The sequence below is a fragment of the Salvelinus fontinalis genome, chromosome 7 (assembly GCF_029448725.1).
Source record: "Salvelinus fontinalis isolate EN_2023a chromosome 7, ASM2944872v1, whole genome shotgun sequence".
Taxonomy (NCBI): domain Eukaryota; kingdom Metazoa; phylum Chordata; class Actinopteri; order Salmoniformes; family Salmonidae; genus Salvelinus; species Salvelinus fontinalis.
In genome coordinates this window covers 66,637,181-66,662,619 of record NC_074671.1, presented here as the reverse complement: position 1 = coordinate 66,662,619, position 25,439 = coordinate 66,637,181, and the positions used below count along the sequence as shown (strand labels likewise).

Sequence of the window (25,439 nt, the reverse complement as noted above, 5' to 3'; positions counted from 1 at the left end):
TGGACAGTATTAGAGGCGTTATCACTCTACAGTAGTAGAGGCGTTATCACTCTACAGTATTAGAGGCGTTATCACTCTACAGTAGTAGAGGTGTTATCACTCTACAGTATTAGAGGCGTTATCACTCTACAGTATTAGAGGTGTTATCACTACAGTAGTAGAGGTGTTATCACTACAGTAGTAGGGGTGTTTTCACTATTTACAGTATTAGAGGCGTTATCACTCTACAGTATTAGAGGCGTTATCACTCTACAGTAGTAGAGGTGTTATCACTCTACAGTATTAGAGGCGTTATCACTCTGGACAGTATTAGAGGCGTTATCACTCTACAGTAGTAGAGGCGTTATCACTCTACAGTATTAGAGGCGTTATCACTCTACAGTAGTAGAGGTGTTATCACTCTACAGTATTAGAGGCGTTATCACTCTACAGTAGTAGAGGTGTTATCACTCTACAGTATTAGAGGTGTTATCACTCTACAGTATTAGAGGCATTATCACTCTACAGTATTAGAGGCGTTATCACTCTATAGTATTAGAGGTGTTATCACTCTACAGTATTAGAGGCGTTATCACTCTGGACAGTAGAGATGTTATCACTACAGTAGTAGGAGTGTTTTCACTATTTACAGTAGTAGAGGTGTCATCACTGTACAGTCAACAACATGTCAGTCCTTCCTGGTTAAGGGTTGGCGAGAGATTAACTGCTTCTTTTCATGAGAAATATTACTGCAATGAAAATTCCAGATTGTCTGCGTAATCAAACATTCAGCTCAGACACCCATACATACCCCACAAGACATGCCACCAGGCATCTGTTCACAGTCGCCAAGTCCAAAAGGAATTCACGTTAACGCACGGTATTATACAGAGCCATGATCGCATGGAACTCCCTTCCATCTTCCATTACTCATTACAGTACCTTTAAAAAAGCGGGACTATGAGGGGACACGCACACAAACACACACATTGTTTTTTAGTTGTGTTGTTCGTATATCGTTGTGTTTAAAAGTTGTGTGACTGTCCTTGTCTATCAGTGTTCTGTTACTTGTCATGTTTTGTGTGTTTTGTAGACCCCAGGATGAGTAGCTGCTGCTTCTGCAAAAGCTAAGGGGGAACCAAATAAACAAATAAAAAGATGAACCCAATATTTGATTTACAGCAGGTTTTTAAAGGACCAAAGTGTAATGACGGTCCTCCTCCTCATCCGAAGAGGAGGAGCAGGGATTGAACCAAGGTGCAGCGCGTTGAAATGACATGATGAATTTATTTAACAAGACAAAACGAACTATACTTGAAAATGATACAAAATAACAAAACGAAAGTAGACAGACCTGAACTACGAACTTACATACAACGTGAAGAACGAAATGAACAGGAACATACTACATGAAATGAACAAACCGTATACAGTCCCGTATGGTGCAAACATAGACACAGACACAGGAGACAACCACCCACAAACAAACAGTGTGAATGCCCTACCTAAATATGACTCTTGATTAGAGGAAAATGCAAACCACCTGCCTCTAATCAAGAGCCATACCAGGCAAACCAAAACCAACATAGAAACGAATAACATAGACTGCCCACCCAAAACACATGCCCTGACCATAAACACATAAAAACAACATAAAACAGGTCAGGACTGTTACAGTACCCCCCCCTCAAGATGCGCACGCCGGGCGCACAAGCACAAAGTCCAGGGGAGGGTCCGGGTGGGCAGTTGACCACGGTGGTGGTTCCGGCTCAGGACGCTGTCCCAATCCCACCATAATAAATCCCCGCTTCTGTGTCTTCCTCAAGGTGGCGACCCTCGCCACCGACCTTGGACTGGGAACCCTAGACATGGGTCCCGCTGGATTTAGGGGCCGCCCCGGACTGAGGGACGGCAGCTCCGGACTGAGGGACAACACCGGGACAAGGGGCAACACCGGGACAAGGGGCAGGTCCCGGCTGGCTGGCTCTGGCGGATCCTGGCTGGACGGCTCTGAAGGCTGATCCGGTCTGACGGAAGGCTCTGGCTGATCCGGTCTGGCGGAAGGCTCTGGCTGATCCGGTCTGGCGGAAGGCTCTGGCTGATCCGGTCTGGCGGAAGGCTCTGGCTGATCCGGTCTGGCGGAAGGCTCTGGCTGATCCGGTCTGGCGGAAGGCTCTGGCTGATCCGGTCTGGCTGACGGCTCTGTAGGCTCTTGGCAGACGGGCGGCTTTGCAGGCTCATGGCAGACGGGCAGCTTTGCAGGCTCATGGCAGACGGGCAGCTTTGCAGGCTCATGGCAGACGGGCAGTTCAGGCGCCGCTGGGCAGACGGGCAGTTCAGGCGCCGCTGGGCAGACGGGCAGTTCAGGCGACGCTGGGCAGACGGGCAGCTCAGGCGACGCTGGGCAGACGGGCAGCTCAGGCACCGCTGGGCAGACGGGCACACCTGTAGGGAGGAGACGGAGAGACAGCCTGGTGCGTGGGGCTGCCACAGGACCCACCAGGCTGGAGAGACCTACAGGAGGCTTGATGTTAAAAGGCACCTGAAGGACCGGGCTGTGGGGGAGTACTGGAGCTCTGGTGCGCAGCCTTGGCACCACTCCCCCAGGCTGGCATACTACTCCAGCCCGTACCCTCCAGAGTGCAGGCACAGGTTGAACCGGGCTGTGGATGAGCACTGGAGATCTAGTGCCTACTACGCGCACTTCTCCCTTAGGCTCAACTCCCACATTAGCCCGGTACGAGCGGAGCGTAGGCATAGGACGCACTGCACCCTCCCAGCGCCCCGGAGACACAGCACGCAGAGCCGGCGCAGGATACCCTGGACCGAAACTGCGTACCGGAGACCAGACGCGCTGAGCAGGCACAATACGCCCCGGCTGGATGCCCACACTCACTTGACACTTTCGGGGGGCTGCCCTATAGCGCACCAGGCTATGGGCACGCACTGGCAACACCGTGCGCTTAACCGCATAACACGGTGCCTGACCAGTGACGCGTTGCTTATAATAAGCACGAGGAGTGCGCTCAGGTCTGCTACCTGGCTTAGCCACACTCCTCTCTAGCCCCCCCCCAAAAAATTTCTGGGGTTGCCTCTCGTACCTGTCCCGCTGCCGTGCTGCCTCATATCGCCGCCGCTCAGCTTTCGCTTCCTCCAGCTCAGCTTTGGGGCGGCGATACTCCCCAGCCTGTGCCCAGGGTCCTTCTCCGTTCAACTCTTCCTCCCAAGTCCACAAGTCCTGGGATTTCTGCGGTTGCTGTCCTCTTCCCCGCTGCTTGGTTCTGGTAATTTGGTGGGTGGTTCTGTAATGACGGTCCTCCTCCTCTTCATCCGAAGAGGAGGAGCAGGGATTGAACCAAGGTGCAGCGCGTTGAAATGACATGATGAATTTATTTAACAAGACAAAACGAACTATACTTGAAAATGATACAAAATAACAAAACGAAAGTAGACAGACCTGAACTACGAACTTACATACAACGTGAAGAACGAAATGAACAGGAACATACTACATGAAATGAACAAACCGTATACAGTCCCGTATGGTGCAAACATAGACACAGACACAGGAGACAACCACCCACAAACAAACAGTGTGAATGCCCTACCTAAATATGACTCTTGATTAGAGGAAAATGCAAACCACCTGCCTCTAATCAAGAGCCATACCAGGCAAACCAAAACCAACATAGAAACGAATAACATAGACTGCCCACCCAAAACACATGCCCTGACCATAAACACATAAAAACAACATAAAACAGGTCAGGACTGTTACACAAAGAGTATAATCTGCTTCGTGTTTTCATTTTTGCAAAAGAAAAAATACTGGTATCGTCTCGGCCCTAATATATAGTATAATTAATTTTATATCTGTGTCCATACTGTCCACAAGTTTCTATTATATAGAGTTTCTGCTTCAAGAGAAAATCAACAAAATCATGAAAAAAATCTAATCAACAATTACATTATTTTCAAATAACTCTGCAACTCTTCCAACTATTGTATTTTTTGATAACTGCCACCAGTGTGGCACCAACACATTTACAACAAAGACATATTGACATAGAAAAATAAATAAAAGTGTTTAAAAAAAAATACAGATAAATGATATTTCATGCTGAAACCCTCATATTAAACACCAATGGTATTCACTAAGCTGATGGTTTGTATTTAGAATAATGTTTTACAGCTTTGTCATTGTATTTTTTATCATCTTATTATATATATAGTAATAGTCAAAGTTTAGACACACCGACTTATTCCAGGGTTTTTCTTTATTTTGACTATTTTCTACATTGTAAAATAACACATATGGAATCATCTAGTAACCAAAAAAGTGTTAAACAAATCAAAACATATTTTATTTTTGAGATTCTTCAAAGTAGCCACCCTTTGCCTTGATGACAGCTTTGCACACTCTTGGCATCCAGAGTGATCAGCGACACAATGATTCCCAGACTCAGAAGACATCCCTTAGGCTTCATGTCGGAAATTACTCTGAGACCTCTGGATTAAGAATGATTTACAGCTTTGATTAACCTGTTGGGGATGGGGGCGCTGTTTAGACTATTTATGCTAATGTGGCTAATTTTTTAAACGGCTTCCCACAAAATCCTTGATCGTACAATATGCATATTATTATTATTATTGGATAGAAAACAGTCTATAGTTTCTATAGGAGTTGAAATTTTGTCTCTAAGTGGAACAGAGCCCATTCTACAGCAATTTCCCTGACATGGAGTCAGATTTGAGAAATGTTGGCCACTTTTCTGAAGTCAGTTAAAAGGGCACTGTCGTTGCTATGACTATACGGACACTTCTTACGTCTTCCCCTGGATGCCTTTACGTGATGACGATTCCAACGGGGTCGATTGCTCGTTCACAGGCCCTACAAATGAAAAAAACCTTTAGCTAGCAAGTCTTTTCTTGCTGCGTAACGCGCGTGGAAGACACCGACCCTCTCCTGTTCCAAGCGTTAGTTTAGCCTGTTATATTTCTCCGGTCATCTTTTCACTCGTTATAGGAGTTACAAACATCATGAAGTAGTTAATTTAAAGCGTTTTATAGCAATTTATATCCGTTTAGTGCGATTTTGGGACATTTATTTTTGCAACGATGTGAAAAGTTGGGCACGCTTTTCAGTTCATCCCGAACGCAGTTGACATTTCCACATGGCAAGAGGACAGCTTTCCACCAAAAGACGATTTCTCCCAAGAAAGGATCCTTTGCCCAAGATACTGATGGAAGAACAGCTCAAGGTAGGACATTTTTATTATGATAAATCGTGTTTCTGTCGAAACATTTTAGTGGCTTAGGACGCCATGTTTTTTGACGTAGCTTCGCTTGGCGCAAACTGTATTGAAAAGTAAGGATAAATTAAAAAATGTAATAACGCAATTGTATTAAGAATTAAATTGTCTATCAATCCCTGTCCACCCTATATTTTTTAGTCACGTTTATGAGTTTTTATGTATAAGAGTAGATCACTGTCTAAGTGGCGCAAGGACAAATTCTGACCAGCTGAGTTACATTTCACATTGTCTAACCATGATTTTGGTGGCTAAATATAAACATTTTCGATCAAACTGTATATGCATGTTGTAATGTGATGTTACAGGAGTGTCATCGGAAGAATTCTGAGAAGGTTAGTGAAAAAATTAATATCTTTTGGCGATGTTGACTTTTATCGCTCACTTTGGCTAGAATCAATGCTGGGCTGCTAATTGCTATGTGCTAAGCTAATATAACGATTTATTGTGTTTTCGCTGTAAGACACTTAGAAAATCTGAAATATTGTCTGTATTCACAGGATCTGTGTCTTTCGATTCGTGTATGCTGTGTATTTTTACGAAATGTTTGATGATTAGTAGTTAGGTAAACACGTTGCTCATTGTAATTATTCTAGTCCATTTGTGATGGTGGGTGCAATTGTAAACTATGAAGTCTACCTGAAATATGCACTTTTTTCTAACAAAACCTATCCCATACCATAAATATGTTATCAGACTGTCATCTAATGAGTTTTTTTGTTGGTTAGGGGCTATAAATATCTTAGTTTAGCCGAATTGGTGATGGCTACTGGTGTTGGTGGACAAATAAAAGATGGTGGATGATGCTAATGTGTTTTTAGGTAATAGATGTACATCTTTACATATTGTGTCTTCCCTGTAAAACATTTTAAAAATCGGAAATGTTGACTGGATTCACAAGATCTGTGTCTTTCATTAGCTGTATTGGACTTTAATGTGTGAAAGTTAAATATTTTAAAAATATATTTTTTTTGAATTTCGCGGCACTGGTTTTTCAGTGGGGGGGGGGGGGGTGCCGCTAGCGCCACGCTGATCCTAGACAGGTTAAAGTAATACACAAACATGAAAGAGCTGAGTGGGGATACGAAGACACCAGCATTTATTTTAAACCAAGAGGTATATTTCTGATCCGATAAGATTTTCAGGAAGAAAAAAATAGAACTATTGTGTTTGCAATGTATGTATCCAGCACCATGGACAGAGGACTGAGCGCTGCCAAACACGAATGGATTAACACCGGACTGCACTGCAATAGAATTTTTTTTATTTACTCGCTTTGCAATGAGTAAATAATAATAATAAAAAGTATATGACCCGGAAATAAGGGGTTACTGACAACAACAATAACAACAACAACAGCAGTGAAAACAGAGAAGAGCAATAGGCTCTTTAAACAGCTGCATCATGGCACGTCTCCAAGGACGTGTCCACCTGCCTCCCTGCTGAGAGCAACCAGACCAAAACACATCATATTTAATTACCAACACCTGGCCTACCAACACCCCTAGTTCATTTAACAATACTGTGCTTTAACTACTCCCCCTGTGGACAGTGAGGGCCAGACACCCATAGTTAAAGAGAGCTGGGGTACGAGGGTTCACAGCTGCTGTTTTCCAGTCTAGACGCAGCCCACTCACACATCAACCAATCGGGTGACAGTCTTGGATAATCCAAGGGATTCTAGACGGACCAATTGCGAGAGGCCTGTGGGAGCCGTCTTCTTTGGCTCCTCCATTTGGCCGAGGAGAGAGAAGGACGGGCCCCCGCTAGGGAGTCGAAGTCCGGCACACAGCAGATTCAGAATCCAACAACTGAGCCGGGTCCAAGCTCTCAGCTGCAAAAGCAACCTGTTTCCTCCCCACTCCCTGCCTTATTTACTTATCAGATTCACATGGCTGCAATAAAATTCTCACGTTGTTCTCTGGGGCTTGCTGTTGGAACAACAAAAGTCAGTCAAACGTCTAAATATTCCTTCAACGGGCTGCCAAAATGTATTTCTCCGGCCCCTCTGTCAATACTTAGACCAGGACTCTCAAGCCCTGTTCCTGGTGAGCAACCCCCCCTGTAGGTTTTGTACCTATAGTACGGTAGCTTTCCAGGAACGGGGTTGGTGAGCCCTGACCTAGACACTAACTTGTGATTTTTAGTGTGGTGCAAAACAATATTGATAATGCAACAAAGTGGCTCCAGATTGGCGCAGCGGTCTAAGGCACTGCATCTCAGTGCAAGAGGTGTCACTACAGTCCCTGGTTCACATCCGGCTGTGATTGGGAGTCCCATAGGGTGGTGCACAATTGGCCCAGCGTCGTCTGGGTTTGGCCGTCATTTTAAATAATAATTTGTTCTTAACTAACTTGCCTAGTTTAATAAATCAAAAAAGGCTGTTGCCATTCTACCACAGAACGTCTGTTTCCTACCACCTTTGCCACCACTTCCAACCACAGCAGTGTCTGCTTGATCCCGAGCCACAACTCTTTTATCGCCCCAACTCGGGGGTTTGAAAATAATCACATTTCCATTTCTCCTCTGTATTTCCCTGACTGCTTCCAGATGGTAACTTTGATTGTCAATAATCAAAAGGGGATCACGAGGAAAAGCATGTTGAATACCAACCATGCTGTTGAGCCCAGATACGTGCTTCTTTAGTAGTCTGTAGTCAGGCCTGGCATCGCTGTGTCAACGGCACCCCTTGGCCTAATATCCCTTCACTATGTAAACATGCAGTGAACAAGAAAAGTTGACGAGTGAACTTATACGTGAACATTACTGTCCCTGTCATCGTCTATCCAAATAGAACACGGCTTGTTTCTGATTCTGAGCAGACTGCAACCTCACTTCAAACATGGACACAGCAAGCAAATAAATAAGGGATAATATCATATTTTCCACTGATCTGAACTCTGGACTGTTGAAGTGGTAAAATCAGACTCTCTGTTATGAGGCTCAGTAAGACAATACGCAGCTCAGAGGACCAGTACTCTCTCTACCCAGAACACCAGCAGATGTATTTCTAATGTTCACAATTCTCCATCAATCAACTGAAAACACGAGACTGAAAATGGATGAAGACAGGGGCCGTTGTCTTTATCCTGCCATATTATACTTGTGTGTTTTTTATCCAATTTTACATTCATCTCTATAGTTGTATCATTATCAATGCATTGTTGGGAAAGAGCTCTCAAGGAAGAATGTCACAGTAGTGTTTTACACCGGTTGAATCCTGTGCACGTGGCGAATAAAATGAAACATGAAACATATTCAACATGCTGTATATGACGCATATCACTCTAAGACTGGCAATGGAGACAAGCTAAGCTGGAACAGACTCACAGTCAAAAGGTTAGTGGGTTAAACATATTCTATGGAACAGAGATGGAGTGAGGGAAAAGGAGGGAACTAAAGGAAGGATTTTCATTTTTACCACGTTTGGCTTTACTTGATGCCGTTTCCCTTGCGTCGGTTCCAGAAATCAAGCCTGCACCGTTTAAGTTGACTGCGGATCCTGTCCTCTGAACACAAAGGTAGGACGTGTGACTGGAGACAAAGTACTGTAATTCCTACAAAGCTGCCCTTGAAATTCTACACAGAATACCAGAGAGAAATGCCTGACACCTTCCCATGGAAGGACCTATCTCTGTGCTCTCCTTCCTTCCCTGAGTAAAATTAATTTTTACCCTACAGATGTAGGATCTTCATTTGACCACTCTTTTCTTGCTGAAACTTGTAGTGTATTCGTTTAAAAATACTTCCAAAGTTTGTAATTTCCACTTTAAAATGTCAGACTTGATTTGTCCTAATGAAAAATGTATCAACCCATACAAAAAATGTCCAATAATTATAATCCACATAATAATTCACATTTCCTGTTGCTGCAGGATTATTTTCCTGCTGTAGGATACTGGCTCAAAATAAGTTCCTACATCAGTACTCACTGATCCAATGTCAGTTTAACATTTTCCCATCTAATAGGTGAAGTTAGGACATGATGAGGGTAAGATGATTTTAGATCAGAGCCTCAGTTCAGGTTCCCTTCCTACAGGCTGTGGCTGGTGCCCTAAAGAAGCCCATTATCTTTGGTGTCACCCCTTTGGCCCATTGACTCCATGAGAACGGGCTGTTTTCTCTGTCCTCAAGGGCTTCCCAATAAAACGGATGCTGATGGCTGTCACGCTCTTCACGTTACCTAACTCGCACACTTGGCCTGGCCGCCTTGGCAACCGATGTCCACGGGTAACAATGGCAACCACTCCAACCTTTTTTTTTCTTTTTTTTTTTCTTTTTTTTCTTTTTTTTACTCTACCACACACACACACACACACACACACACACACACACAAAGATGGTAATGACTGGAGCAGAATCAGTGGAATGGTATCAAATACATCCACACATGGTTTCCAGGTGTTTGATGTCATTCCATTTGCTCCGTTCCGGACATTATTATGAGCCGTTCTCCCCTCAGCAGCCTCCAATAATGAGTAGTGTGCTAAACAGAAGAAGAGCCGCTCCGTATTAGCAGCAGCATGGGTTAGTGATATCCTGGAACCTTGGGACGTCCCGACCTTAAACCCTAAATCCTAACCTTAACGTTTACCCTAATCTTAACCATAACCCCTACCTAACACTAACCCTTACCTTAACTGTTTTATATTTCAAGTTCAATGGGGTGACGTCAGAGTTGGAGTGTCCAAAAGTATCCCACTTAGACATTTTCCCAGCAGAATTCTGGAGTTTCAAAGGGAGAGACACACCACTGGTTCCAGAGGAATGTCCGATCAGCTGACGGAGCCGAGCGGGAGCCAAGCACACATCTGGGGACTGTAAAACCCATCGGGACCTAAGCCTCTCTCTCTCTCTAGTCTTCATCTCATCTGTGGGTGCTCTGTCTGTGTATTCAGGAACCTATGTCACTACTCCACACTTCACTCAGCTGAAAGGTCGAGTGGTGAAGACCCTTGGGGAGCAGAGACAGAGAGACAGAGCGGGAGTTAGGGAGGGAGGAGAAGAGGAAAAGAGGAAGAGTTGGAGAGAGAGAGAAAGAGAGAAAACGAGAGAGAGACAGAGAGAAGAAGAGTAAGACACACAGACAGAGAGAAGGAGAGTGAGACACAGAGACAGCAAGAGAGAGACAGCCCAAGAAAGAGAAGTAGAGAGAGAAAGAGGGAGGGAAAGAAAAAGAGCTAGAGCTGTTAGTCCCATCAGACAACTGTATTAGGATGAGGTGGCTGTGAGGTCTCCTGTCCCACTCTGACAGCAGCAGCCTGGGGAGCAGCAGAGGAATCAATCCTCCCTCCAACTCACTCCTGATCCTTTGTCTTTCTCTCACTTTAACTTTGTTCCCCAGCTCTCCTCTCCTCTCCCCTCCCCTCCCCTCTGCTCTCCTCTCTTCTCCCTCCTCCACCTCTCCTCTCCTCTCCTCTCCCCTCTCCTCTCTTCTCCCTCCTCTCCCCTCTCCTCTCCCTGTATGTGCTGTTCATCTGGCCTTGTCCGATGTGATTTATACCATCACAAACACTACTCCACTCCCAGCTCCCAGCAGCCTAAATACCTGCCCTGCAAAGGTCAGCGCCTCTGCCAATACTCCCGTTGTCCTGCCCATGTTATGAGCTGATCGATGTGTGTGTGTGTGCCTGGCCTTTTCCAGCATTCCTTCACACATAGACACTCTCTTTACAGAGCAAGGCTACAGGAGTCACCCTGAGTTATTTGGTCGTAGCTCTCAGCCTCCAGAGGGGGGAAACCAACGGTGATCACGATGACCTCAGCAGTACACAGTTCACAGAGCTGGGTTGAATAGGACGTCGTAATGGAGGTCAGGGTCAACGAGGGGTCAAGAAGGTCACAAACAAGCTGAGGAGAGGCCAACTTTCTGTTGGGAAGGCTTTGGTACCTTCACAATACTTGGTGATCTCAGACTAAGACTATTTCCTGTTGTTAACACTGGGAACTGTGAGCTGTCGCATATTTTAGGCCACACTTTTGTGGAGAGGCACGATATTCTTGTTAAGCTTGAGCTGTATTGAATGTTTGAAACCCTCCAGGAACTGAACTCCTCATCTAATTTACAATAAAGGTATTCTATTCTATTCTATACATATTTAAATCCATGGACATAACTGATATAAATAACTGATGATAAATTATGTCACAAATGATGTTACATCAGTGGTGTAAAGTAAATATATGTTGAAGTACCACTTAAGTCGTTTTTTGGGGTATCTGTACTTGACTTTTCTATTTATATTTATGACATCCTTTACTCCACTACATAAGAAAATATGTACTTTTACTCCCATAAATAGGTACTCATTACATTTTGAATGCTCAGGCAGGACAGCAATATGGTCAAATTCACACACCTATCAATATGACGCGTTGTAATCCCTACGGCCTCTGATCAGGAGACTCATTATGTCTGAGTGTTGGAGAGTGCCCGTCTGTCCGTAAATATAAAAAGCAACCTGTGTCGTCTGGTTTGCTTAATATAAGGAATTTTATGTATAGCATTTACTTTTTTAGTATGACAATTCAGTACTTTTTCCACCACTGTACTTAAGTACATTAAAATCAGATTGTCACAACTTCTGCCGAAGTTGGTCCCTCTCCTTGTTCGGGCGGCGTTTGGCAGTCGACGTCACCGACCTTCTAGCCATCGCCGATCCACTTTTAATTTTCCATTGGTTTTGTCTTCCATCACACCTGGTTCCAATTCCATCAATTACATGTTGTGTATTTAGCCCTCTGTTCCCCTCATGTCCTTGTCCGTAATTGTTTCTTGTAGTGCTTGTCCACGGTATGCTGGTTATTACCGGGTTTTGTTTGACCCATTTATTGTATTGTTCTGTTGACGGTGGTTTATGGATATTAAACGACACCGTTGTAAATCTGTTTTCGCTCTCCTGCGCCTGACTTCTCTGCCGCCAGTACGCACCGCATTACACAGACACTTTAAGACTTTTACTCAAGTAATATTTTACTGGGTGACATCCACTTTGACTTGAGTTATGTTTTATTAAGGTATCTTTACTTTTACTCAAGTATGACTATTGAGTACTTTTTCAACTACTGCAGTGAGAAATATCAGATCGAAGAGACCAGTCTAAGGGACTTTGGCTTCTGTCGTCGATGCTCTCTTCACAATAACACTGGTAACACTTTACCCTGCAGTTACAAAGCAGTTACTATGTAACGACATGTTAATAATAAAATGTTATTACCGGTGGTTACATAAGGTGTTACCATAACACATATTACTCCTTCCCCTCTCTATCCATTAGAGTACCATAATCCACCATAAAATCTATATAACAGCATGTTGGGTTATTTTTACACACATGCTGATGGCTTCACTCCAGACCATTAAACCAAACCCAGGCTAATTTAGGATCTCTCAGAAGAGAGATGTACAGTACGGCCACGGGCCAGACAGGATAGTGATGAGAATAAGGAACATGATGGATGTCAGAGACAACTTAATGTATTATACAGTTCAGTGATAAAATATGTTCTATATCACATGCCATACAAAACTGACGTAGGAGTTCTGAATTCCATGCCATACAAAACTGACGTAGGAGTTCTGAATTCCATGCCATACAAAACCGACGTAGGAGTTCTGAATTCCATGCCATACAAAACCGACGTAGGAGTTCTGAATTCCATGCCATACAAAACCGACGTAGGAGTTCTGAATTCCATGCCATACAAAACCGACGTAGGAGTTCTGAATTCCATGCCATACAAAACCGACGTAGGAGTTCTGAATTCCATGCCATACAAAACCGACGTAGGAGTTCTGAATTCCATGCCATACAAAACTGACGTAGGAGTTCTGAATTCCATGCCATACAAAACCGACGTAGGAGTTCTGAATTCCATGCCATACAAAACTGACGTAGGAGTTCTGAATTCCATGCCATACAAAACTGACGTAGGAGTTCTGAATTCCATGCCATACAAAACCGACGTAGGAGTTCTGAATTCCATGCCATACAAAACCGACGTAGGAGTTCTGAATTCCATGCCATACAAAACCGACGTAGGAGTTCTGAATTCCATGCCATACAAAACCGACGTAGGAGTTCTGAATTCCATGCCATACAAAACCGACGTAGGAGTTCTGAATTCCATGCCATACAAAACCGACGTAGGAGTTCTGAATTCCATGCCATACAAAACTGACGTAGGAGTTCTGAATTCCATGCCATACAAAACTGACGTAGGAGTTCTGAATTCCATGCCATACAAAACTGACGTAGGAGTTCTGAATTCCATGCCATACAAAACCGACGTAGGAGTTCTGAATTCCATGCCATACAAAACTGACGTAGGAGTTCTGAATTCCATGCCATACAAAACCGACGTAGGAGTTCTGAATTCCATGCCATACAAAACCGACGTAGGAGTTCTGAATTCCATGCCATACAAAACCGACGTAGGAGTTCTGAATTCCATGCCATACAAAACCGACGTAGGAGTTCTGAATTCCATGCCATACAAAACCGACGTAGGAGTTCTGAATTCCATGCCATACAAAACCGACGTAGGAGTTCTGAATTCCATGCCATACAAAACTGACGTAGGAGTTCTGAATTCCATGCCATACAAAACCGACGTAGGAGTTCTGAATTCCATGCCATACAAAACCGACGTAGGAGTTCTGAATTCCATGCCATACAAAACCGACGTAGGAGTTCTGAATTCCATGCCATACAAAACTGACGTAGGAGTTCTGAATTCCATGCCATACAAAACCGACGTAGGAGTTCTGAATTCCATGCCATACAAAACCGACGTAGGAGTTCTGAATTCCATGCCATACAAAACCGACGTAGGATTTCTGAATTCCATGCCATACAAAACCGACGTAGGAGTTCTGAATTCCATGCCATACAAAACCGACGTAGGAGTTCTGAATTCCATGCCATACAAAACCGACGTAGGAGTTCTGAATTCCATGCCATACAAAACCGACGTAGGAGTTCTGAATTCCATGCCATACAAAACCGACGTAGGAGTTCTGAATTCCATGCCATACAAAACCGACGTAGGAGTTCTGAATTCCATGCCATACAAAACCGACGTAGGAGTTCTGAATTCCATGCCATTCGCTTGAGACATCATCCGCGTAACTTTCAGGGGTATTTTATTAAGAATATGACTCTACATATCTGCATAACTTTTAAGCTATTTTATTTTAGAATACCACATAACTGTCAAGTTATTTTGTCAATAGTATTATTAAATTCACTATGAATACTTCAATTCAGAATCGACATAACTTTTAAGCTATTTTATTTTAGATATCCACATAACTGTCAAGTTATTTTATCAACAGTACCTTCAGAAAGTATTTATACCCCTTGACTTATTGCACATTTTGTTGTGTTACAGCCTGAATTCAAAATAAATTAAATATATTTGGTCTCACCCATTTACACACAATACCCCATAATGAAATAAGTGAAATTATGTTTTTAGAAATTGTTGCAAATGTATTTAAAGTTATATACAGAAATATCTCATTTACACAAGTATTCACTCCCCTGAGTCAATACATGTTAGATTCACCTTTGGCAGTGATAACAGCTGTGAATCTTTCTGGGTAAGTCTCTAAGAGCTTTGCACACCTGGATTATACAATATTTGCACAATATTCTTCAAGCTCAAACAAGTTGTTTGTTGATCATTGCTAGACAGCCATTTTCAAGTCTTCCCATAGATTTTCAAGCATATTTAAGTAAAAACGGTAACTAGGCCACTCTGGAACATTCAATGTCATCTTGGTAAGCAACTCCAGTGTTTATTTGGCCTTGTGTTTTAGGTTATTGTCCTGCTGAAAGGTGGATTTGTCTCCCAGTGTCTGTTAAAAAGCAGACTGAACCAGGTTTTGTGCTTAGCTCTATTCTGTTTATTTTTATCCTAAAAAACTCCCTTGTCCTTGCCGATGACAAGCATACCCATAACATGATGCAAGTGTAACGGATGTGAAATGGCTAGCTAGTTAGCGGGTACGCGCTAGTAGCATTTCAATCAGTTACGTCACTTGCTCTGAGACTTAAGTAGTGTTGCCCCTTGCTCTGCAAGGGCCGCGGCTTTTGTGGAGCGATGGGTAACGACGCTTCGTGGGTGTCAGTTGTTGATGTGTGCAGAGGTTCCCTGGTTCGCGCCCGTGTCGGGGCGAGGGGACGACGTAAAGTTATACTGTTACTGATTTGCCCCAAACATAATGCTTTGTATTCAGGACATAAAGTTAATTTCTTTGCCACATTTTTTTGCAGTTTTACTTTAGTGCCTTATTGCAAACAGTATGATTGTTTTAAAATATTTTTTATTTTGTACAGGCTTCCTTCTTTTCACTTTGTCATTTAGGTTGATATTGTGGAGTAACTATAATGTTGTTGATCCATCCTCAGTTTTCTCCTATCACAACTGTTTTAATTCACCATTGGCCTCATGGTGTATCTCAGTAGTGACTGGGTGTATTGACTCACCATCCCACCATCACCATGCTCAAAGGGATATTCAAAGTTTGCCTTTTTTTACCCATCTACCAATAGGTGCCTTTATTTGTGAGGCATTGGAAAACCTTTCTGGTCTTTGTGGTTGAATCTGTGTTTGAAATTCACTGCTCGACTGAGGGACCTTACAGATATTATTGCACACAGAGTGAGTCCATGCAATTTATTATGTGACTTGTTATTAAGCCCATTTGTACTCCTGAACTTATTCAGGCTCGACATAACAAAAGGGGTGAATACTTATTGACTCAAGGCACTTCAACTTTTCATTTGTACATTTAAAAAAAAAAACACAATTCCAATTTGGCATGATGGGGTGTTGTGTGTAGGTCAGTGACACAACATCTCTATCTTCAGGCTGTAACACAACAACATGTGGGAAAAGGGCTGTGAAAACCTTCCGAAGGCACTGTAATTAAATGCACTATGAATACATCTATTCAGTGGGTGTTACATCCTGATGAGCTACTAAAGAACCAGATAGAGCAGCTGTAGTGGAACGGAACAGGGCTTCTCTGCTCCCGACAGTAGGGCTGTGTCACGCCCTGGCCTTAGTATTCTTTGTTTTCTTGATTATTTTAGTTAGGTCAGGGTGTGACATGGGGAATGTTTATGTTTTGTTGGTGTTGGGTGTTTATATGGTAAAGGGGTTATGGGTTGTTGTATAGTATATGGGTTTGTGTGGAGTACAGGTGTCTAGTGTTTTCTATGTATGTTTAGTTGTCTAGGAGAGTCTATGGTGGCCTGAATGAGTTCCCAATTAGAGACAGCTGATTTCGGTTGTCTCTGATTGGGAGCCTTATTTAGGGTAGCCATAGGCTCTCATTGGGTGTGGGTAATTGTCTATGTAAGAACGTTAGTAGCCTGTATGTTTGTGCACAACGTTTGTAGCTTCACGGTCGTTTTGTTGTTTTGTTAAAGTGTTTTGTTCGTGTTCATCTTCGTGTTGTTATAATAAAAGAAGATGGCTTATTTTCCAAGTGCTGCATTTTGGTCCGTTAATCCGCCACACGATCGTGACAGAATTACCCACCATAGGACCAAGCGGCATGACCAGCGGCAACAGGAGCAATACAAGGATTTATGGACATGGGAGGAAATTTTAGACCGGGAGGTACCAGGAGAATATAACCGCCCCAAAGCTGAGCTGGAGGCAGCGAAAGCAGAGAGGCGGCGATATGAGGAGCTAACTCGGAGGCAGGAAAAGGAACCTACAAAGGATCTGGGTTACACTACGTGGGAGGAGATCGACAGGTGGGCGATCAACCCAGGGAGAGTGCCGGAGCCCGCCTGGGATTCTCTGGCGCAGTGCGAGGAGGGATACCGGCGAATGGAGGCAGCACGACGAAGCGGTAGGAAGCCTGTGGGAAAACCCAAAAAAATTCTTTGGGGGGGGCTTAAAGGGAGAGTGGCGAAGTCAGGTTGGAAACCTGCGCCTACTCCCTGTAATTACCGTGGAGAGCGAGAGTACGGGCAGACACCGTGTTACGCAGTAGAGCGCACGGTGTCTCCTGTACGTGTGCATAGCCCGGTGCGGGTTATTCCACCTCCCCGCACTGGCAGGGCTAGATTGAGTATTGAGCCGGATGTCATGAAACCGGTCCTACATATCTGGCCACCAGTGCGTCTCCTCGGGCCGGTTTACATGGCACCAGCCTTACGCATGGTGTCCCCGGTTCGCCTACATAGCCCGGTGCGGGTTATTCCACCTCCCCGCACTGGTCGGGCAACGGGGAGCATTCAACCAGGTAAGGTTGGTCAGGCTCAATGCTCAAGGGAGCCAATACGCCTGCACGGTCCGGTATTTCCGGCGCCACCTTCCCGCCCCAGTTCAGTGCCACCAGTACATACACCACGTAACAGGCTTCCAGTGTGTCTCCAGAGCCCTGTTCCTCCTCCACGCACTCGTCCTATGGTGCGTGTCTCCAGCCCGGTACCACCAATTCCGGCACCACGCACTAAGCCTCTTGTGCGTTTCCAGAGTCCTGTGCATCCTGTTGCTGCTCCCCGCATTAGCCCTGAGATGCGTGTCCCCAGTCCGGTACCACCAGTTCCGGCCCCACGCACTAGGCCTAATGTGCGTCCCCAGGGTCCAGTATGCCCTGTTCCTTCTCCCCGCACTAGCCCTGAGATGCGTGTCCCCAGCCCGGTGCCACCAGTCCCGGCACCACGCACCAGGCCTACAGTGCGCCTCAGCCGGCAGGAGTCTGCCGTCTGCACAGCAATGACTGAACTGCCCGTCTGCCAAGCGCCATCTGAGCCATCCGTCTCCCCAGCGCCATCTGAGCCATCCGTCTCCCCAGCGCCATCTGAGCCATCCGTCTGCAATGAGCCTGCAAAGCCGCCCGTCTGCCATGAGCCTGCAAAGCCGCCCGTCTGCCATGAGCCCACTGAGCCGTCCGCCAGACAGGAGCCGCTAGAGCCGTCCGTCAGACAGGAGCCGCTAGAGCCGTCCGTCAGACAGGATCTGCCAGAGCCGTCAACCAGACAGGATCTGCCAGAGCCGCCAACCAGACAGGATCTGCCAGAGCCGCCAACTAGCCATGAGCAGCCAGATCCGTCAGCTAGCCATGAGCAGCCAGATCCGTCAGCTAGCCATGAGCAGCCAGATCCGTCAGCTAGCCATGAGCAGCCAGATCCGTCAGCTAGCCATGAGCAGCCAGATCCGTCAGCTAGCCATGAGCAGCCAGATCCGTCAGCTAGCCATGAGCAGCCAGATCCGTCAGCCAGCCATGAGCAGCCAGATCCGTCAGCCAGCCATGAGCAGCCAGATCCGTCAGCCAGCCATGAGCAGCCAGATCCGTCAGCCAGCCATGAGCAGCCAGATCCGTCAGCAAGCCATGAGCAGCCAGATCAGTTAGCCAGCCATGAGCAGCCAGATCTGTCAGCCAGCCATGGGCCGTCCCTCAGTCCGGAGCTGCAGTCCCTCAGTCCGGAGCTGCAGTCCCTCAGTCCGGAGCTGCCATTCCTCAGTCCGGAGCTGCCCCTTACCCTGGAGCTGCCCCTTACCCTGGTGCTGCCCCTTACCCTGTTGCTGCCCCTTACCCTGGTGCTGCCCCTTACCCTGGTGCTGCCCCTTACCCTGGTACTGCCCCTTACCCTGGTACTGCCCCTGATCCTGGTACTGCCCCTTACCCTGGTACTGGCCCTTAATCCGGAACTCCCCCTTAATGCAATGGGATTAATGTGGAGAGGGGTTATTTTGAAGAAACTAAGGAGGTGGTTAGGGACTGTGGTGAAGTGGGGACCACGACCAGAGCCGGAGCCGCCACCGTGGAGGGAAGCCCACCCAGACCTTCCCCTAGACTGTGTATGGTGCGCCCGGAGTTCGCGCCTCAAGGGGGGGGTTATGTCACGCCCTGGCCTTAGTATTCTTTGTTTTCTTGATTATTTTAGTTAGGTCAGGGTGTGACATGGGGAATGTTTATGTTTTGTTGGTGTTGGGTGTTTATATGGTAAAGGGGTTATGGGTTGTTGTATAGTATATGGGTTTGTGTGGAGTACAGGTGTCTAGTGTTTTCTATGTATGTTTAGTTGTCTAGGAGAGTCTATGGTGGCCTGAATGAGTTCCCAATTAGAGACAGCTGATTTCGGTTGTCTCTGATTGGGAGCCTTATTTAGGGTAGCCATAGGCTCTCATTGGGTGTGGGTAATTGTCTATGTAAGAACGTTAGTAGCCTGTATGTTTGTGCACAACGTTTGTAGCTTCACGGTCGTTTTGTTGTTTTGTTAAAGTGTTTTGTTCGTGTTCATCTTCGTGTTGTTATAATAAAAGAAGATGGCTTATTTTCCAAGTGCTGCATTTTGGTCCGTTAATCCGCCACACGATCGTGACAGGCTGCTAGGGATAGACTGCTACTGTCCCGTATTTGGTAGTGTACTCAAATCACAGCCACTGCAGCTGTATGATCCCAGAGCACATTCCCCTAAACCTTAATAATACACAGTCACTTGTCAGTCGGAGGCGAGGGTTGATGTGCAATATTTTGATTTTATATGTGTTTATATGTTTTACAACTCAAATGTATAAAGTCCAACAGCAATATGTGCAATGAATTGTATGTGTAATGTCCTAGCCTCTGTTCTGAAACGTGTCTATATGTCCTTCCTGTTGTTTTTAAATGTCTGATGTACGTATGTTGTCCTTTTGTATATAATGTTGTCGTGGTTACAGTATATGTTCACTTGCCCGGGGACTAAGGATGTAAATGAGCTGTTTGATAAATCTGGTGCAACTCATGCTGTCCCTGTCCAAATAAACTTCAGAAATAAAATAAATAAATGAGATCACTAGGTGTGATTTATTTTAAACTAGCAAAGAACACAGTTATAACCATGTCAGAGACTCAATCTCCATTTTTTGTTGTCGAGTCAAATCTCTGCCAACTGACTAAACCCCGAATCCCCTCTTCACCCTGAACAAGGCAAGGGCACCACCCTTAGCTCACACAACTTAGAAGTTGAATTCCAAACGATTTCATCCACCCCTCCCTGTAATGGCTGAGCGGTCTAAGACAGACCACACCGGGTACTATGGTTCCACACCTTTAGGGGGAGAGTGACCCTCTGGGCAGGGTAGAGCGACAACCCGCTGCCCAGGCCTTTTTCTGGCCCTCTCTCTCAGGCTGCACAGCAGACACCCAGGAATGCTCCCACAATGAACCTCAGAGACAACAGAAACTACCTGCTGCTGTATCTAATCCCTGTATAGGAAGAGAGAGAGGAAGAGAGAGCAAAAGAGGGGGGAAAGAGAGAGAGGAAAAAGAGGGGGGGGGGGGGCAGAATAGTCGCCCTCAGGGTCCAGGCAGGTAAAGCTAGGATGCTGCATGGGGCTTTAGGGAACCCATTATAAAGCCCAGAGCCACATAGTCATGTCTAGTGAACACAGGACCTACTGACTTTACAAGGATAGGCCATCAGGCTGCATCCTGGAGGTATGTTTTCAATGGGTTACTCTGTGTTCAACAGCCTGAATGTGAATAATATGAATAATATTTTAATGCTAAGCGAAGGATTTAGCATATGATCATATTCAGGAGGTGACATCACCATCCTAATACATGATGTTGTATTAACTAAATAGACTGGAGATGACATCACCATCCTAATACATGATGTTGTATTAACTAAATAGACTGGAGTAGACATCACCATCCTAATACATGATGTGGTATTAACTAACTAGACTGGAGACGACATCACCATCCTAATACATGATGTGGTATTAACTAAATAGACTGGAGATGACATCACCATCCTAATACATGATGTTGTATTAACTAACTAGACTGGAGATGACATCACCATCCTAATACATGATGTGGTATTAACTAACTAGACTGGAGATGACATCACCATCCTAATACATGATGTGGTATTAACTAAATAGACTGGAGATGACATCACCATCCTAATACATGATGTTGTATTAACTAAATAGACTGGAGATGACATCACCATCCTAATACATGATGTTGTATTAACTAAATAGACTGGAGATTACATCACCATCCTAATACATGATGTGGTATTAACTAACTAGACATAACATCACCATCCTAATACATGTTGTGGTATTAACTAACTAGACTGGAGATGACATCACCATCCTAATACATGATGTGGTATTAACTAACTAGACTGGAGATGACATCACCATCCTAATACATGATGTGGTATTAACTAACAAGACTGGAGATGACATCACCATCCTAATACATGATGTGGTATTAACTAACTAGACTGGAGATGACATCACCATCCTAATATATGATGTGGTATTAACTAACTAGACTGGAGATGACATCACCATCCTAATACATGATGTGGTATTAACTAACTAGACTGGAGATGACATCACCATCCTAATACATGATGTGGTATTAACTAACTAGACTGGAGATGACATCACCATCCTAATACATGATGTGGTATTAACTAACTAGACTGGAGATGACATCACCATCCCAATACATGATGTGGTATTAACTAACTAGACTGGAGATGACATCACCATCCTAATACATGATGTGGTATTAACTAACTAGACTGGAGATGACATCACCATCCTAATACATGATGTGGTATTAACTAACTAGACTGGAGATGACATCACCATCCTAATGCATGATGTGGTATTAACTAACTAGACATAACATCACCATCCTAATACATGATGTGGTATTAACTAACTAGACTGGAGATGACATCACCATCCTAATACATGATGTGGTATTAACTAACTAGACTGGAGATGACATCACCATCCTAATACATGATGTGGTATTAACTAACTAGACATAACATCACCATCCTAATACATGATGTGGTATTAACTAACTAGACTGGAGATGACATCACCATCCTAATACATGATGTGGTATTAACTAACTAGACTGGAGATGACATCACCATCCTAATACATGATGTGCTATTAACTAACTAGACTGGAGATAACATCACCATCCTAATACATGATGTGGTATTAACTAACTAGACTGGAGATGACATCACCATCCTAATACATGATGTGGTATTAACTAACTAGACTGGAGATGACATCACCATCCTAATACATGATGTGGTATTAACTAAATAGACTGGAGATGACATCACCATCCTAAGACATGATGTGGTATTAACTAACTAGACTGGAGATGACATCACCATCCTAAGACATGATGTGGTATTAACTAACTAGACTGGAGATGACATCACCATCCTAATACATGATGTGGTATTAACTAACTAGACATAACATCACCATCCTAATACACGATGTGGTATTAACTAAATAGACTGGAGATGACATCACCATCCTAATACATGATGTGGTATTAACTAACTAGACTGGAGATGACATCACCATCCTAATACATGATGTGGTATTAACTAACTAGACTGGAGATGACATCACCATCCTAATACATGATGTGGTATTAACTAACTAGACATAACATCACCATCCTAATACATGATGTGGTATTAACTAAATAGACTGGAGATGACATCACCATCCTAATACATGATGTGGTATTAACTAAATAGACTGGAGATGACATCACCATCCTAATACATGATGTGGTATTAACTAACTAGACTGGAGATGACATCACCATCCTAATACATGATGTGGTTTTAACTAACTAGACTGGAGATGACATCACCATCCTAATACATGATGTTGTATTAACTAAATAGACTGGAGATGACATCACCATCCTAATACATGATGTTGTATTAACTAAATAGACTGGAGATGACATCACCATCCTAATACATGATGTTGTATTAACTAAATAGACTGGAGATGACATCACCATCCTAATACATGATGTGGTATTAACTAACTAGACTGGAGATGACATCACCATCCTAATCCATGATGTGGTATTAACTAACTAGACATAACATCACCATCCTAATACATGATGTGGTATTAACTAACTAGACTGGAGATGACATCACCATCCTAATACACAATGTTGTATTAACTAACTAGACTGGAGATGACATCACCATCCTAATACATGATGTGGTATTAACTAAATAGACTGGAGATGACATCACCATCCTAATACATGATGTGGTATTAACTAACTAGACTGGAAGTAAAGCTACTGGGTCTGTTCTCTCAGAGTTAACACCTCTGACAAGCCCTGGATTTCTACTGAACAGACGGTCTGTTTCACATGTCCTTTTCTCTTTGGAAAAAGAAGTGCCTCATCATCACGAGATTTAGGATTATTCCAGCATGATCTTATTCAGGGAGTCTCTCAGTGAAGAAAGTTTACAAAAGTCCCAATGAACACTGAACAATTTGAGCTGAACGTTCTCTTCATTTGAACCACATAGCCTTCAAAACAACCCAGACACGTGCAAAGAATCTCGCCCCGTTCCCTCGACACCCTTGCCAGAACACACAAACTCACCGGAGGAGAAAAATGCAGACATTGAAAGCACCAAATAGTCAGGTGGTACCAGGTCTAGAGAATGAAAATACACTCCTGAACACCCAGTTCACAAAACCCCTCCAAATCATCATCATAATATCAGCCAAATGAATCCTGACAGACCACACCTTCCTCCAGGAAACCTATAGGATATCCTTACCTTGCTCAGTGTGTGTCTGTTGAGGGGAACTATCACTGGAGTTACAGAAGTGTGATACAGACCCCTGACCAGAAGTTAACAGCATGGACTAGGCTTTTATGTGCAGGTGGGTGGAGCTACTGGGGAGGAGACTAGGCTTTTATGTGCAGGTGGTGGAGCTACTGGGGAGGAGACTAGGCTTTTATGTTCAGGTGGGTTGAGCTACTGGGGAGGAGACGAGGCTTTTATGTTCAGGTGGGTGGAGCTACTGGGGAGGAGACTAGGCTTTTATGTTCAGGTGGGTGGAGCTACTGGGGAGGAGACTAGACTTTTATGTGCAGGTGGGTGGAGCTACTGGGGAGGAGACTAGGCTTTTATGTTCAGGTGGGTGGAGCTACTGGGGAGGAGACTAGGCTTTTATGTTCAGGTGGGTGGAGCTACTGGGGAGGAGACTAGGCTTTTATGTTCAGGTGGGTGGAGCTACTGGGGAGGAGACTAGACTTTTATGTGCAGGTGGGTGGAGCTACTGGGGAGGAGACTAGGCTTTTATGTTCAGGTGGGTGGAGCTACTGGGGAGGAGACTAGGCTTTTATGTTCAGGTGGGTGGAGCTACTGGGGAGGAGACTAGGCTTTTTATGTTCAGGTGGGTGGAGCTACTGGGGAGGAGACTAGGCTTTTATGTGCAGGTGGGTGGAGCTACTGGGGAGGAGACTAGGCTTTTAAGTGCAGGTGGGTGGAGCTACTGGAGAGGAGACTAGGCTTTTATGTGCAGGTGGGTGGGGCTACTGGGGAGGAGTACCCCTCAGAGAAGGTGGGCAGAGCGAGAGGCGAGGTAGCCCCCGAGAGAGTGTGAAAGAGGGAGAGAGAAAGAGAATAGAAGAGAGGGAGATAGAAAAGAGAGGGAGAGAGGGGAGATGTATTTTCCTGAGTAGTAGGGATACAGAGTCAGAGAGAGAGAGGGAGAAGAGAGGTGGAGAGAGAGAAGAGAGATGGATAGAGAGAAGAGAGGTGGACAGAGAGAAGAAAGATGGATAAAGAGAAGAGAGGGGGATAGAGAGAAGAGAGATGGATAGAGAGAAGAAAGATGGATAGAGAGGTGGACAGAGAGAAGAAAGATGGATAGAGAGGTGGATAGAGAGAAGAGAGGTGGATAAAGAGAAGAGAGATGGATAGAGAGAAGAGAGGTGGATAAAGAGAAGAGAGATGGATAGAGAGAAGAGAGATGGACAGAGAGAAGAAAGATGGATAGAGAGGTGGATAGAGAGAAGACAGATGGATAGAGAGAAGAGAGGTGGACATAGAGACATGGCAGATAACTCAAAGGAAATAAATCCAACCTCTAACACTACTCCTGTAAGGAGCTTCTCCTTGATTCTCATTTGATTTCATCTGTTAAAACCATTCTTTGGCGTGATGATTTCCTACGGATAGAAGCTTGGTTCAGTGGAGCGGTGGTGTTTAGGTGAAGTAGTAGAGCTATATCTCCCAGTATCTGTCCACTGGGCCGGCTACTGATCTCTAGCACAGTACAACTCAG

General features: G+C 44.5%; 1 protein-coding gene across 1 annotated transcript in view; it reads right to left on the bottom strand.

Annotated features, from left to right (window-relative positions):
* The window catches only part of LOC129860002 (collagen alpha-1(VIII) chain-like), a 46,693-nt gene extending 22,708 nt beyond the window's left edge, over positions 1-23,985 (bottom strand). The window contains exon 1 of the mRNA XM_055930313.1: positions 23,924-23,985. The gene's annotated coding sequence lies outside the window, so the exon portion shown is untranslated. The remainder of the gene's footprint in view (positions 1-23,923) is intronic.
* Positions 23,986-25,439: the final 1,454 nt, after the last annotated feature.